General features: G+C 36.6%; 2 pseudogenes; one reads left to right on the top strand and one right to left on the bottom strand.

The window, feature by feature from the left end:
* Window positions 1–5,956: 5,956 nt before the first annotated feature.
* LOC124965330 (SNW domain-containing protein 1-like) lies at window positions 5,957–7,200 on the top strand (annotated as a pseudogene).
* Window positions 7,201–10,249: 3,049 nt separating this feature from the next.
* On the bottom strand, window positions 10,250–11,307 carry LOC124965329 (ornithine decarboxylase-like; annotated as a pseudogene).
* Between the last annotated feature and the right edge of the window lie 11 nt (window positions 11,308–11,318).

The following is an 11,318-nucleotide window of genomic DNA, read 5'->3' as shown; positions in this document are numbered from 1 at the left end:
CCAAAGTTCATAGAAAAAGAAAGGATGGTATTCAAATTTTAAGTCAAAATCACCAAATCTTGGAATAAATGGCATACACAGAGGGGTTGTTGAAGGGCCTTTGAGGCAGGGACATTTCAGAGAGGTGTGGGCAGTACTGTAGAGTCCATTGATGGACCCATGACAGCAGAAAGATGGTTGCATCTCCAGGTATCAGGGGCAGGGAAGGATGTATTCCTGGGCTTTGGCCTGAGGTAGTCATGGAAGAACTGCTGCCGCCTCAACAATGGTCTTAGAAAAACTTCAAGAAAGACAATTAAGGCTTTGGAATGAGCACCCTGGTCTCTTTATCCTCTAGCCCACTTCTTCCCAGCAGTGCTTTCCATTGGCTGGAGGTGAATGATAACCAGAGGTTCATGGATCTGAGATGATGGAGGGTGGCATAAACTCAGAATGCTGCTGAGGGATGACAGAGAGAAGAGTCCATCAAATAGTGCAGAGTTGTAAATGTCATATGTATATATCTGCATTGATGGTCTGATGGCTTTCAAAATGCTTCCAAATTAACCAACACCACCACAGTATATGTTAAGAAAGAAGGTGTTGAATGACTCTCAGTGATAATTTTCTATGTTTTCTGTACATCATTGTACCAGTTTTTCTCTAATGAAAGTGCCTTTCTGTGTTTAGAATGTTATCAAGTTCAGATAATGGTTAAGAGAATTTGCAAGATGGTAAAGAGAAAAAGCAATAATATAAACTCCATGGGCTGAAAAGTAGTATCTCATATGGAAACATTGAAAGTTTATGAAGAGCAAAGTTTAGGAAGAAGATGAAAATTATGAATTACAGAACACCAAGAAGACGAAGCATATAGAAATGGGAAATTATTTCTTAGCAAAATCATTAATGAGAATTAAAAAGGGAAAAAAGAATAGTCACTCAAGAAAATCAGCAAATTGCTTTTCTTGAAAAAGAGTCATAGCTATCAGGCAAAGTGACATTCATGTGTCCCTTAAGCAAAGTTAGATCTGAAACTCCATTTCTGCCTTTATATATTGACAGAGGGAGTAAGGTTTCTCTCCAGGACAGAGGTGTTTAATCAATAGTCAAGTTTTGATGAAATAGTCCTCTGCTGTCACTTGTATGATGAAGGCCAATGTATTAAGGGCAAGCCCAGAGAGAGGACCAACTTAATTCTGATGTTAAAATCAATCTCTTTGGAACAGAGATTATGGTTTGAAAGAAGAGAGCACATTCTTTGATGTACTGCACATTGCCTGCACTACCAGTCACCTTCAGCAGGTGTCATTTCACACACTGTGTGATCTTTGGCACAGTAGAGTGAGCAGAGAAATCTGTCCAGCTGAAGCTGGATGCCAGGAAAAGATTCAGAGAAGTTGGAAAAATATTTTAACTTGCTCTCTGAGATTCAGTCATCACAAATGAAGAATTATATCTGGGCTTAGCACCATCCTTACTGATTCATTAGTAGACAAGAGCTGGTGGCAGGGACTGGGAATTAGAAACCTGCGTAAAGTATAACAAGAGCATTCCATGGGTTGTCTGCATCATCATGTTTATATTCTTTTTATTAGAATAAATTTTTTCATTTATGAGCATACATACACTTTAGTAATGGTAAAATATTTGCTAAGACTTTATATTCAAATTCTGTAAGACTTCATATAAAGTATTTTGATGGGGCTGGGGTTGTGGCTCAGTGGTAGAGCACTCACCTAGCATGGGTGAGGACTGGGTTCAATCTTCAGCACCACATAAAAATAAAAATAAAGGTATTGTGTCCACCCACAACTAAAAAATTTATTTTTTTAAAAAAGTGTTTTGATAGTAGGAACACATGTCATTAGGCACTATATAGTCTGCTGGCTTAGTGCAATATAAAAAGGCAAGATTGCCATTATAAAGCATAACAGAGGAGAGAAAGTGGAACATTAATATAAGGACACCACAATATTATGCCATCATATGGCATACTGCTAGTGTGTAGAATGAATAAAGCTGAGATTGTTTGAAAAGAGCCATTCAGTGAGATGACTTTTGTAATCCAGTTCCTATAGGTGATAATGTTTGATTGTTAAAAATGCTTTTAAAATTATTTGTATGGAACTGGGGAGATAGCTCAGTTGGTTGAGTGCTTGCCTAGCATGCACAAGGCCCCAGGTTCAATCCCCAGCACCATAAAAAAAATATCTGTTATACAACTTTAATTATGATAACCAAAACCGCATTCAATTTAATTTTCTTCATCTGTTAAGACTGTGTAAAAATCCAGAATATGTACAAAAGTATAAGTCATTTTGAACAGAGAAAAAAATAAGAATAATAAAATAATGAACATATTAGGATATTTAATAGGAGGAAACTAATTAGCGTTCTGCACCTTCAGAGGCCCAGGCAAGTTGAAAGATTTATTAGTCAGCTTTTGTTACTGTGACAAAATACATGATAAATCAACTTAAAGAAAGAACTATTTGAATAAACCAAAACAATTCATGATCAACTAAACCAAAGATATACTTTACAAAGAACTCAAAAACAAATCCCAGAGCTCTCAAGTTGGTGATGCTCTCCAGAAGAGCAGTAAAGTATGTAAAAATTAAGAATGAATTAAATCTCAGAAACAAAACAAAATGTCTCAGAACAATAGACATAACACTGAACAGTCTGATTGACAGAATGTATTGAAAAACAAAACCCAGCATATACTGTTTGCAAGTTACTCATATTAAATGCCAAGACATCCAAGACTGAAAGCAAAAAATGAAAAAATATAATTTATGCAAATGGAGTCCAAAAACAAGGAATAGCTCTTCTCATGGCTGATAAAACAGGTTTTAAGCAAAAATTAATCGGAAGAGATAATTCACTACATACAGTTAAAGGGAACAACCCAACCAAAAGATATAATGATAGGAAATATTTATGCCCCAAATGTTGGTGCACTTAATTACATGAAATAAACACTTATTGACTATAAGTCCCAATCAGACTCCAAAACAATGATACTGGGTGATTTGAACACACCTCTCCCATAGTAGATTAGGTGATCCAGAGATAAAATCAATGAACACAATTGTGATCCATATAATGCTATAAATGAACATAACATATATCTATATAAAATTTACCCAACAGCTGAATTTTTTTTCCCTTAAGAACTTGTGATAGTTTTTCCAAAACAGACCCTGTTTTAAGTCATTGAGCAAGTCTTGAAGAAAAAACAACAACAAAAAATTGTTGTTATCCTTAGTATCTTATCAGAGCATAATAAAATAAAATTAAAAATCAATACTAAAAAATATAGGAACCATATGAACACATAGAGATTGAACAATATCTTTTAAATGAATGGAGCATAGAAAAAATGAGAGCAGAGATTTTTTTAAAAATTACTAAAATCAAACGAGAATGGAGATACAATACACTAAAATCTCTGTGACACTATGAAGCCACTTTTAATAGGAGGACATTTAGCATTAAGTGACTATACACGCACACACACAAAACAACAAGAGCAACCACATCACACACAAAAAATCAGAATGATACCAAATGAACAATCTAAAGCTACATGTCAAAGCTCTAGAAACACAGGAACAAACTAATTCCAAAATCAGTGGAAGACAGAAAAAAATAAAGATCACAGCCAAAATCATTGAAATATTTTAAATACAAAGAATCAAAGCTGCAAAAAATTGGTTTTTGAAAAGATAAACAATATTAATAAATCCCTAGCCAAACTAACCAAAAGAAAGAGAAGACCCAAATCAACAAAATTAGAGATAAAAAGAGACATCACCAGTCATTTCTAAAATCCAGAGAACTTTTAAGGTCTATTCTGAAAACTTATATCCCAATAAATTGGAAGATCTAGAAGATATTGACAAATTTCTAGACGCATATGTCCTTCTCAAACTGAATCAAAAGGATAGAGAAAATATAAACAGACCAATAACAAACAATGAGATTGCAGCAGCAATTAAAAGTCATTCAACAAAGAAAACCCCAGGACCAGATGGATTCTCATCTGAGTTCTACCAAACCCTTAAATAACTGATGCCAATTCTTCTCATATTCTTACATGAAATAAAAAGGATGGGAACACTCTCAAACTCATTTTATGAGGGCAACATCATCTTGATACCAAAAGTACAAAAGCACACATCAAGGAAAGAAAACTGCAGACCAAGACCACTGAACATACATGCAAAAATACTTAGTAAAATTTTAGCAAATATGTTTAAAAACACATTAAGAAGATTGTATACCATGATTAAGTTGTATTCATCCAAGGGATGCAAGATTGGTTCAAAATACATAAATCAATGTAATTCATCATATAGACTCAAGAACAAAAATTTCACAATCGTCTCTACAGATGCAGAAAAAGTCAATGGCAAAATTTACCACCTAGTTATGTTAAAAGCAGTGAAAAAACTTGGGATGGAAGGAATTTACTTCAATATCATAAAGGTTATATATGACAAACAGGAAGTTAATATAAAAACTGAAGCTTTTTCCTCTAAATCCACTCTCACCACTCCTATTCAATACAGTCCTTGCAACTCTAGCCAGAGCAATGAAACAAGAGAAGAAAATTAAAGGCATGCAAATCGGAAATGAAGAAGTCGAACTATTTCTGTTTGCTGATGACATGATCCTATACAGAGAGGACATTCCCTCCCAGCAAAAATAATTCACCAGAAGATTTCTACACCTGATCAACAAATTCAGCAAAGCAGTAGCATAAAAGATTGACATACAAAAAAATCAATAGCTTTCTTATGCTTCAATATATGAATGGATGAATCTACATTATGCATAACCATAGAAACAAAAGATGTACCCCATTTGTGTACAATGAATCAAAATGCAGTCTGTAAAAATAAAAAATAATTTAAAAAATAAATTAAAAGTTTTTTAAAATAAAAAAAAGAAAAGAAAAATAATGAATCCATGAAGAAAGAAATCAAGGAAACTACTTGATTCACAGTAGCCTCAAAAAAAAAAAAAAACTTATGAATGAATATAATGAGGTAAATATCTCTACAACTAAAATTATAAAACACTGAAGAAATAAATTGAAGACCTTAGAAAGATGGAAAGACTGAACATGTTTATGAATAGGTAAAATTAAAATAATCAAAAGACCATATTACCAAAAGAAATCTAGAGATTCATATCAAGTGCCAATGGTGGTCCTGACAGAACTAGAAAACACTGTTCTCAAATGTATATGCAAGAATAAAAGGCTCAGAATAGCCAAAGCAATCCTGAGCAGTAAGAGCAAGCTGGGAAGCTTCACAATACATGATCTCAAATTATACTACAGAGTTTTAATAACAAAATCAGTATTGGCATAAAAATAAATATGAAGATCAGTGGAATAGACTAGAGGACACATAGACAAATACACATAAACACAGTCATCTGATCCTTGACCAAGGTGCCAAAAACATACATTGAAAAAAGTCCTTTTAACAAGTGGTGATGGGAAAACTGGGTATCTATATGTAGAAGAATGAAACTAGATCCCTACCCCTCACCCTCCACAGTAGTCAACTCAAAGTAGATAAAAACCATAGTAATTAGACCAGAAACAGTAAAACTCCTAGAAGAAAATAAATTCAACACTCCGATATGTTGGCACAGGCAACAACCTTAATAAGACTCCTATAGCTCAAGAAATAAAACCAAGAATCAATGTGCAATGTCATTAAATTAAAAAGATTCTGCACAGCAAAGGAAGTCATTAAGACTGTAAAGAAAAGAGTCTACAGAATGAGGGAAAATCTTTGCCAGTTACTCTTCTGACAAGGGTTTAGTATCCAGAGTATATAAAAACTCAAAAGGAATCGGATCCTCCATATTGAAGGGTCTGGGAGTAGCCACCTTTTTCTTCTCTTTGTCTGGAGCTCAGAACAACATGGGCTGATATCCTGGGTATACCTTTATTAAAGAGATAACAGAAAAGACAAGGGTAGCTTTAGAGAAATCTGTGTAACAGAAGGTTGCCACAGCCGTGCCAGAACCAGCAGCTGATAAACTGGTTCCTGCTCAGTACATCCACTACACACCATCTCAGCAGGGAGTAGTTTTCAACTCTGGAGCTAAACAGAGAGCTAGTCAAATGGTAGAAATGCAGTAAGATCCAATGGAACCTCCAAAGTTTAAGATTAATAAGAATATTCCCCAGGGAACACCTCTTCCTGCACCTATCATGCATTTTCCTAGTCAAAAGATGACTGTAAAGGAACAATAGTGGAAGATTTCTCCTATTTCCAAGTGGAAAAATGCAAAGGGTTATACAATTCCATTAGATAAACATCTAGCTACTGATGGAAGAGGACTTTAGACAATAAATCTAAATGAGAACTTTGGAAGATTCATGAAGCTGTGGAAATGCGTGTCCAAATACAGCAAAAGATGACTCAAAAAGAAAAGGAGAAACAGAGAAACTTAAAGAAATGGACCAAGAAGCCAGAGAGAGGGAAGTAGGATCAAAACCCATGTGGAAAAAGAGGATGGGGAGACACCTGAGAGAGATGAAATCTGTCATGATAGATGAAAAGAGAGACAGCATGACTGGAATCTTTTTAGGGAAGCTCTTGATAAGAGATCAAAGCTGCAGAGAAATGAAAATCAAAATATCAGTGAACTCATTGCTCTTGTGTGCCCAATCCTTGGAATTCCAATGAACTGCAGTATGACCAAAGGATTTTCAACCAATCTAGGGTGTAGACAATGGATTTGCAGGTGGAGAAGATGAAATTTACAGTGTATATGATCAAGCAGGGAGAGGTGGTTAAGATATGGCTCAGAGTGTTTATAGGCCCAGTAAAAATCTGGACAAGGACATGTATGGTGATGACCTAGAAACTAGAATAAAGACCAACAGATTTGTTCCTGACAAGGAGATTTCTGGTTCAGATCATAGATGGAGAGGCCAAGAAGGACCAGTTCAGTTTGAAGAAGATTCTTTTGGTTTGGACAAGTTTTTGGAAGGAGCTAAACAGTAGGGTGACTCTTAAAGACCCTCAGATAGCACATACCATAAAGAACATGAACAAGGAGGGAAGAAGAGGAAGGAGTGGATATACCTGTCTTCAGCGTGAATGTACTATATTACCCATACTCCTAACAATGCAAGTTATGGGGGAACACTTTGTAAATGGTCAGGATAAAAACCAAATGTAGGTGTCAGATCCCAGCACTACTTTTTATTATGGGAGATGGGGGGAATTAAAAATTCGACTTTCAATTATTTAGTTTTCTTAAACATTTGTGTTTGTACTTCTTTCTTAAAAGTTGTGTTTGTACCTCTCCCACCTTTCTGCACCTATATAACATACTGCCCACACACAGAATTAAGACCACCTTGTGTGACTCTAGTAGTCTGGGGTAATATTTTACAGAAGAACAACTGCTTATGAACAACACTACCCTAACCATGATGAGGAGAAAGTTCACATATTGGAACTATGCTACCAAATGAATTTTGCCTGTATTGTTATGTTTTAGTTTAGAATGAGGAAAGTAAGTTCTTGCAACTATTTATTTCAATAAAAACATTTAGACCAAAAAAACAAAAAACAAAAAACAAAACTCAAAACACTTAGTAGCAAAAAAAAAAAAAAATTAAAAAAACCTACTCAATAAATAGCCAAAAACAATCTAATTAGAGTTTTTCTAAAGAAGAAATACAAATGAACAACAAATATATGAAAAAAATGTTCAACATCTTTAGCAATCAGGAATATGCAAATCAAAATTATCCTAAGATTTCATCTTGCTCATAATGGCAATCATCAAAATAATGATAACTGCTGGCAAGGGTAGAGGGGAAAAGGTACACACACATTATTGGTGGGAAAGCATATTAGTACAACCACTTTGGAAAGTATTATGGAGATTCCTCAAAAGACCAGGAATAAATTCACCATATAACCCAGATATCCCACTCCTTGGTATTTATCTAAAAGAATTAAAATCAGCATACTGTGGAGATAAATACATACCAATGCTTATAGCATGTGAGATTTGATGTGCAAAGCCCTGAATTCCATGCCAGTAACTAACACTCTTTCTCTCTCTCTCTCACACACACACACACACACACACTCATACACACACACACAGAGAGAGAGAGAGAGAGAGAGAGAGAGAGAGAGAGAGAGAGAGAGAGAAGACAAAATTAAACAAGCAAAGTGTAACACTTTAGCCACTCACCCCATTGGCATCTTCTCAAGAACCTATTTTCCATGTGACCAAGTCTTCTCATTTCTGCTCTTCCCTCCCTTTTTCCTCCAGTGTTTCCTCACAGTATCCAATTGTCTTGGGCTCTTGGAGGCAAACCTCTGGATTCCCGCCTAGGAAGAAATAGAAAATGTTAACACCAAGGTCTCCAGGAAGCAGGAATGCAGGCACCAGGACACTTGGTTGTCACCCTGACTCACTTCCTTCCCAGGTTCCCTGGACTCCTATTCCTGGTAGAGCCCAGTGGGAGGCCTACATTAGGTGCAGCTCTCACAGGAGGGTTCAGATAGCTAAAGACTGAAAGCTCTACAATACTACTTGGACTGACATGTCTATTGGGGTGACTGTAAATACTTATCCTACAGATGACAGATGTTCTCTCATGGCCAGCCTAGGTGCCCGTCAATAGATGAATGGATAAAGAAAATGTGGTATAAGCACACACACACACACACACACACACACACACGCACACACACAGGTTTGACTCAGTCATAAAGAAAAACAAAGCTTTGTCATATGCTGGTAAATGGATGGAACTGGAGAGAGTCAGTCTAAGAGAAATAAACCAGATTCAGAAACCAAAGGTTAAATGTTTTCTCTCAAACAGGAAAGATGGAGAGAAAAAAAAAATTTTAAAGTGATCTCTCAAAAATAGAAGTGAAATAGAGGTTAGATGAACAATAGGAGGGAAAGGGGAAGAGTTGGGTATGAAGTTGACTAAAATATACTATGGTCATCTATGACATATATCACAATTTTATATATAAGTACAATGCATAAATTAAAAAATGAACAGAAGACCAATAAAGTATAGGAAGGGAATCAGGGAGAGGAAGGAGGGAAGAGAAAGGGGATGTACTATGGATTGAAACAGAGCAATCTATGTTATATGCATTTATGAAGATGTCACAATGAACCCCACTGTTATGTATAACTATAAGGCACTAATAAAAACATCAAAAACAGGAGAAAAGGTTTATTTTTTCCTCACATTTCAGAGGATTTAGTCCATGGTACTAGGCTCCATTGTTTCGGAGCCTGTGGTGAAGCAGAATGTCATGGTGTGGAGGGTGTGATGAAGGAAAACTGCTCACATTATGGCACTCAGGAAGCAGAGAGAGGAGAAGCTGCCAGGGACAAGTCTTCTCAGGCATGTTCCCATGGACCCACGTACTCCAACTAGATCCCACTTACTATGGTTTCCAATTCATCCCAGTAATGCCATCGAATTATGAATCTGTTGGTAGAATAATCAGTCAATGATGTCAAAACCTTCATGATCCAACCACTTTCTGAAAACATCACCTCTGAACACTACTATGTTGGGGACAAAGTCTTCAACAGATGAGCCTTCAGGGAACATTCCAGATCCAAACTATAACAGAGGACCTAATGGAAACTTACCCAGAAAATGAGAACATATTGATTATCCAGTTAATTAAACCTCTATTATTATTATCAGGACGTTTGGAGATTCTGATTTTGTTGTCTAAGAGAAAAGAACTGATGCCTGGGTTTTCTTTGAACAACCTCTATTTTGTTTGGATTTGTTTGAGGCTGAAGCAGATAATTGCTCCAACTTCTTTCTTAGATGATGCTTATGTTCAATCCCAGAAGATTTCCTTCAGAGTGCAGTTCTTTTTTCTCCCCCAATACCTAATTATTTCATGATACTTTATTTTCAAAATAGGTCACAACATTAAGCTTTTTACCCATTCGTCCATTGTACAAGCTACAAATGCTTGCTGGCCAGCCGAGGGGACACTCTTCAGTAGATTGTTTGAAAAGTGAATAAAAATCCATAAACAAATATTCAAATAGTTTCCATAAAAACATAGATAAGTGTGACCCCAACTTCTAGTCCACAGTGCTGCATCTGTGCCAATTCTACTCTTAGAAAGACATTTCAAAAATAGCAGTAATTAAGTTAAGTAGTTCCCCCAGATCCCTTAACTTAACCTTGCAGTTAACAGCTACAGAGTGGCATCTACAGGTTGATACTAGTGGAGGCACACGCTGCCAAATAACATTTGATCTTGCTTTCCTGAGCACAAGGCACAGGCAGAGTGCCAATGTCCTGCTCCTTTACTTCAGGTGGGAAGCCATGGTTCTGGATTTGCTGTATGCACTGCCATGTTGGTTGTGACATCACATAGCAGACAGTTGGCCTCTGAAATCCAATGAAATGTAAAAGCAGTGGCAATAGTATATGCGACCATGTTTTCAAAAATCATCCAATTACCCACATGCATTTTCAGTAGCCCTCAACAATCCCATTAAGACCATCACATGTCATTCCCCATATGCTGAATGAATAATACTTCTCATCTGGTTTAGGTCTCTTCTGCAACAGAGGTTTTTCATGTGCATGATCATAAAGGATGTAATTAAATAATCTGTGTACTCCATCATTCACATAATACATAAAAGTCTATTTACTTGACTCATCATCATCAGAGCCTGCCTGTTCCTTTAATATGATTTTTTTTTTTTTGGCAATGATATTTTCCTGCAAGCATGAAAGCTGAAGCAACATAATATCTACCTTGTTCAGTTATGGTCTTCACTCCAGAGTCCCACAGAAAGTATTTGTCCAGTGCTGGGTTAATCACACTGGTGATCTCTTCAAATTTAGGCTTTACTTCTTCAGATCCAGGAAAGCCTCCACCAATATCAAGCAGATACATGATGAAACTAACCTCAGCTCCAATGCCAAAGACAGTGGGCATCAGAGATGGCCTGCAGGAAAGTCTCAGGATCAGTGCAGCCATTCTCCATGTGAAAACTGATACCAATGACATCAATATTTGATTCTTTATCTAGTTCCAAAAGAAGTCTGCTGGTTTTGAGTGTGGCACCACATTTAACACCGAGGTGGCAGACTACTTTAAAATCATCAGTGGCACAGATGGGCCCAGGAGCACAATGGTTGGAGGAGCCAAAGGCATCCCCAGGGGCTCCCAGCGTGCTTAGACACTGTGGCTGGTGCAGCTTGGGGCCCGACCTGTGGGTGCCACAAGGACGACTCGGGCACCACGAGGACATCTGGACCCAGG

This window comes from Sciurus carolinensis, chromosome 15 (assembly GCF_902686445.1).
Source record: "Sciurus carolinensis chromosome 15, mSciCar1.2, whole genome shotgun sequence".
Taxonomy (NCBI): domain Eukaryota; kingdom Metazoa; phylum Chordata; class Mammalia; order Rodentia; family Sciuridae; genus Sciurus; species Sciurus carolinensis.
The sequence above is the reverse complement of the archived record's forward strand: the minus strand, read 5'-3'. Positions and strand labels throughout refer to the sequence as shown.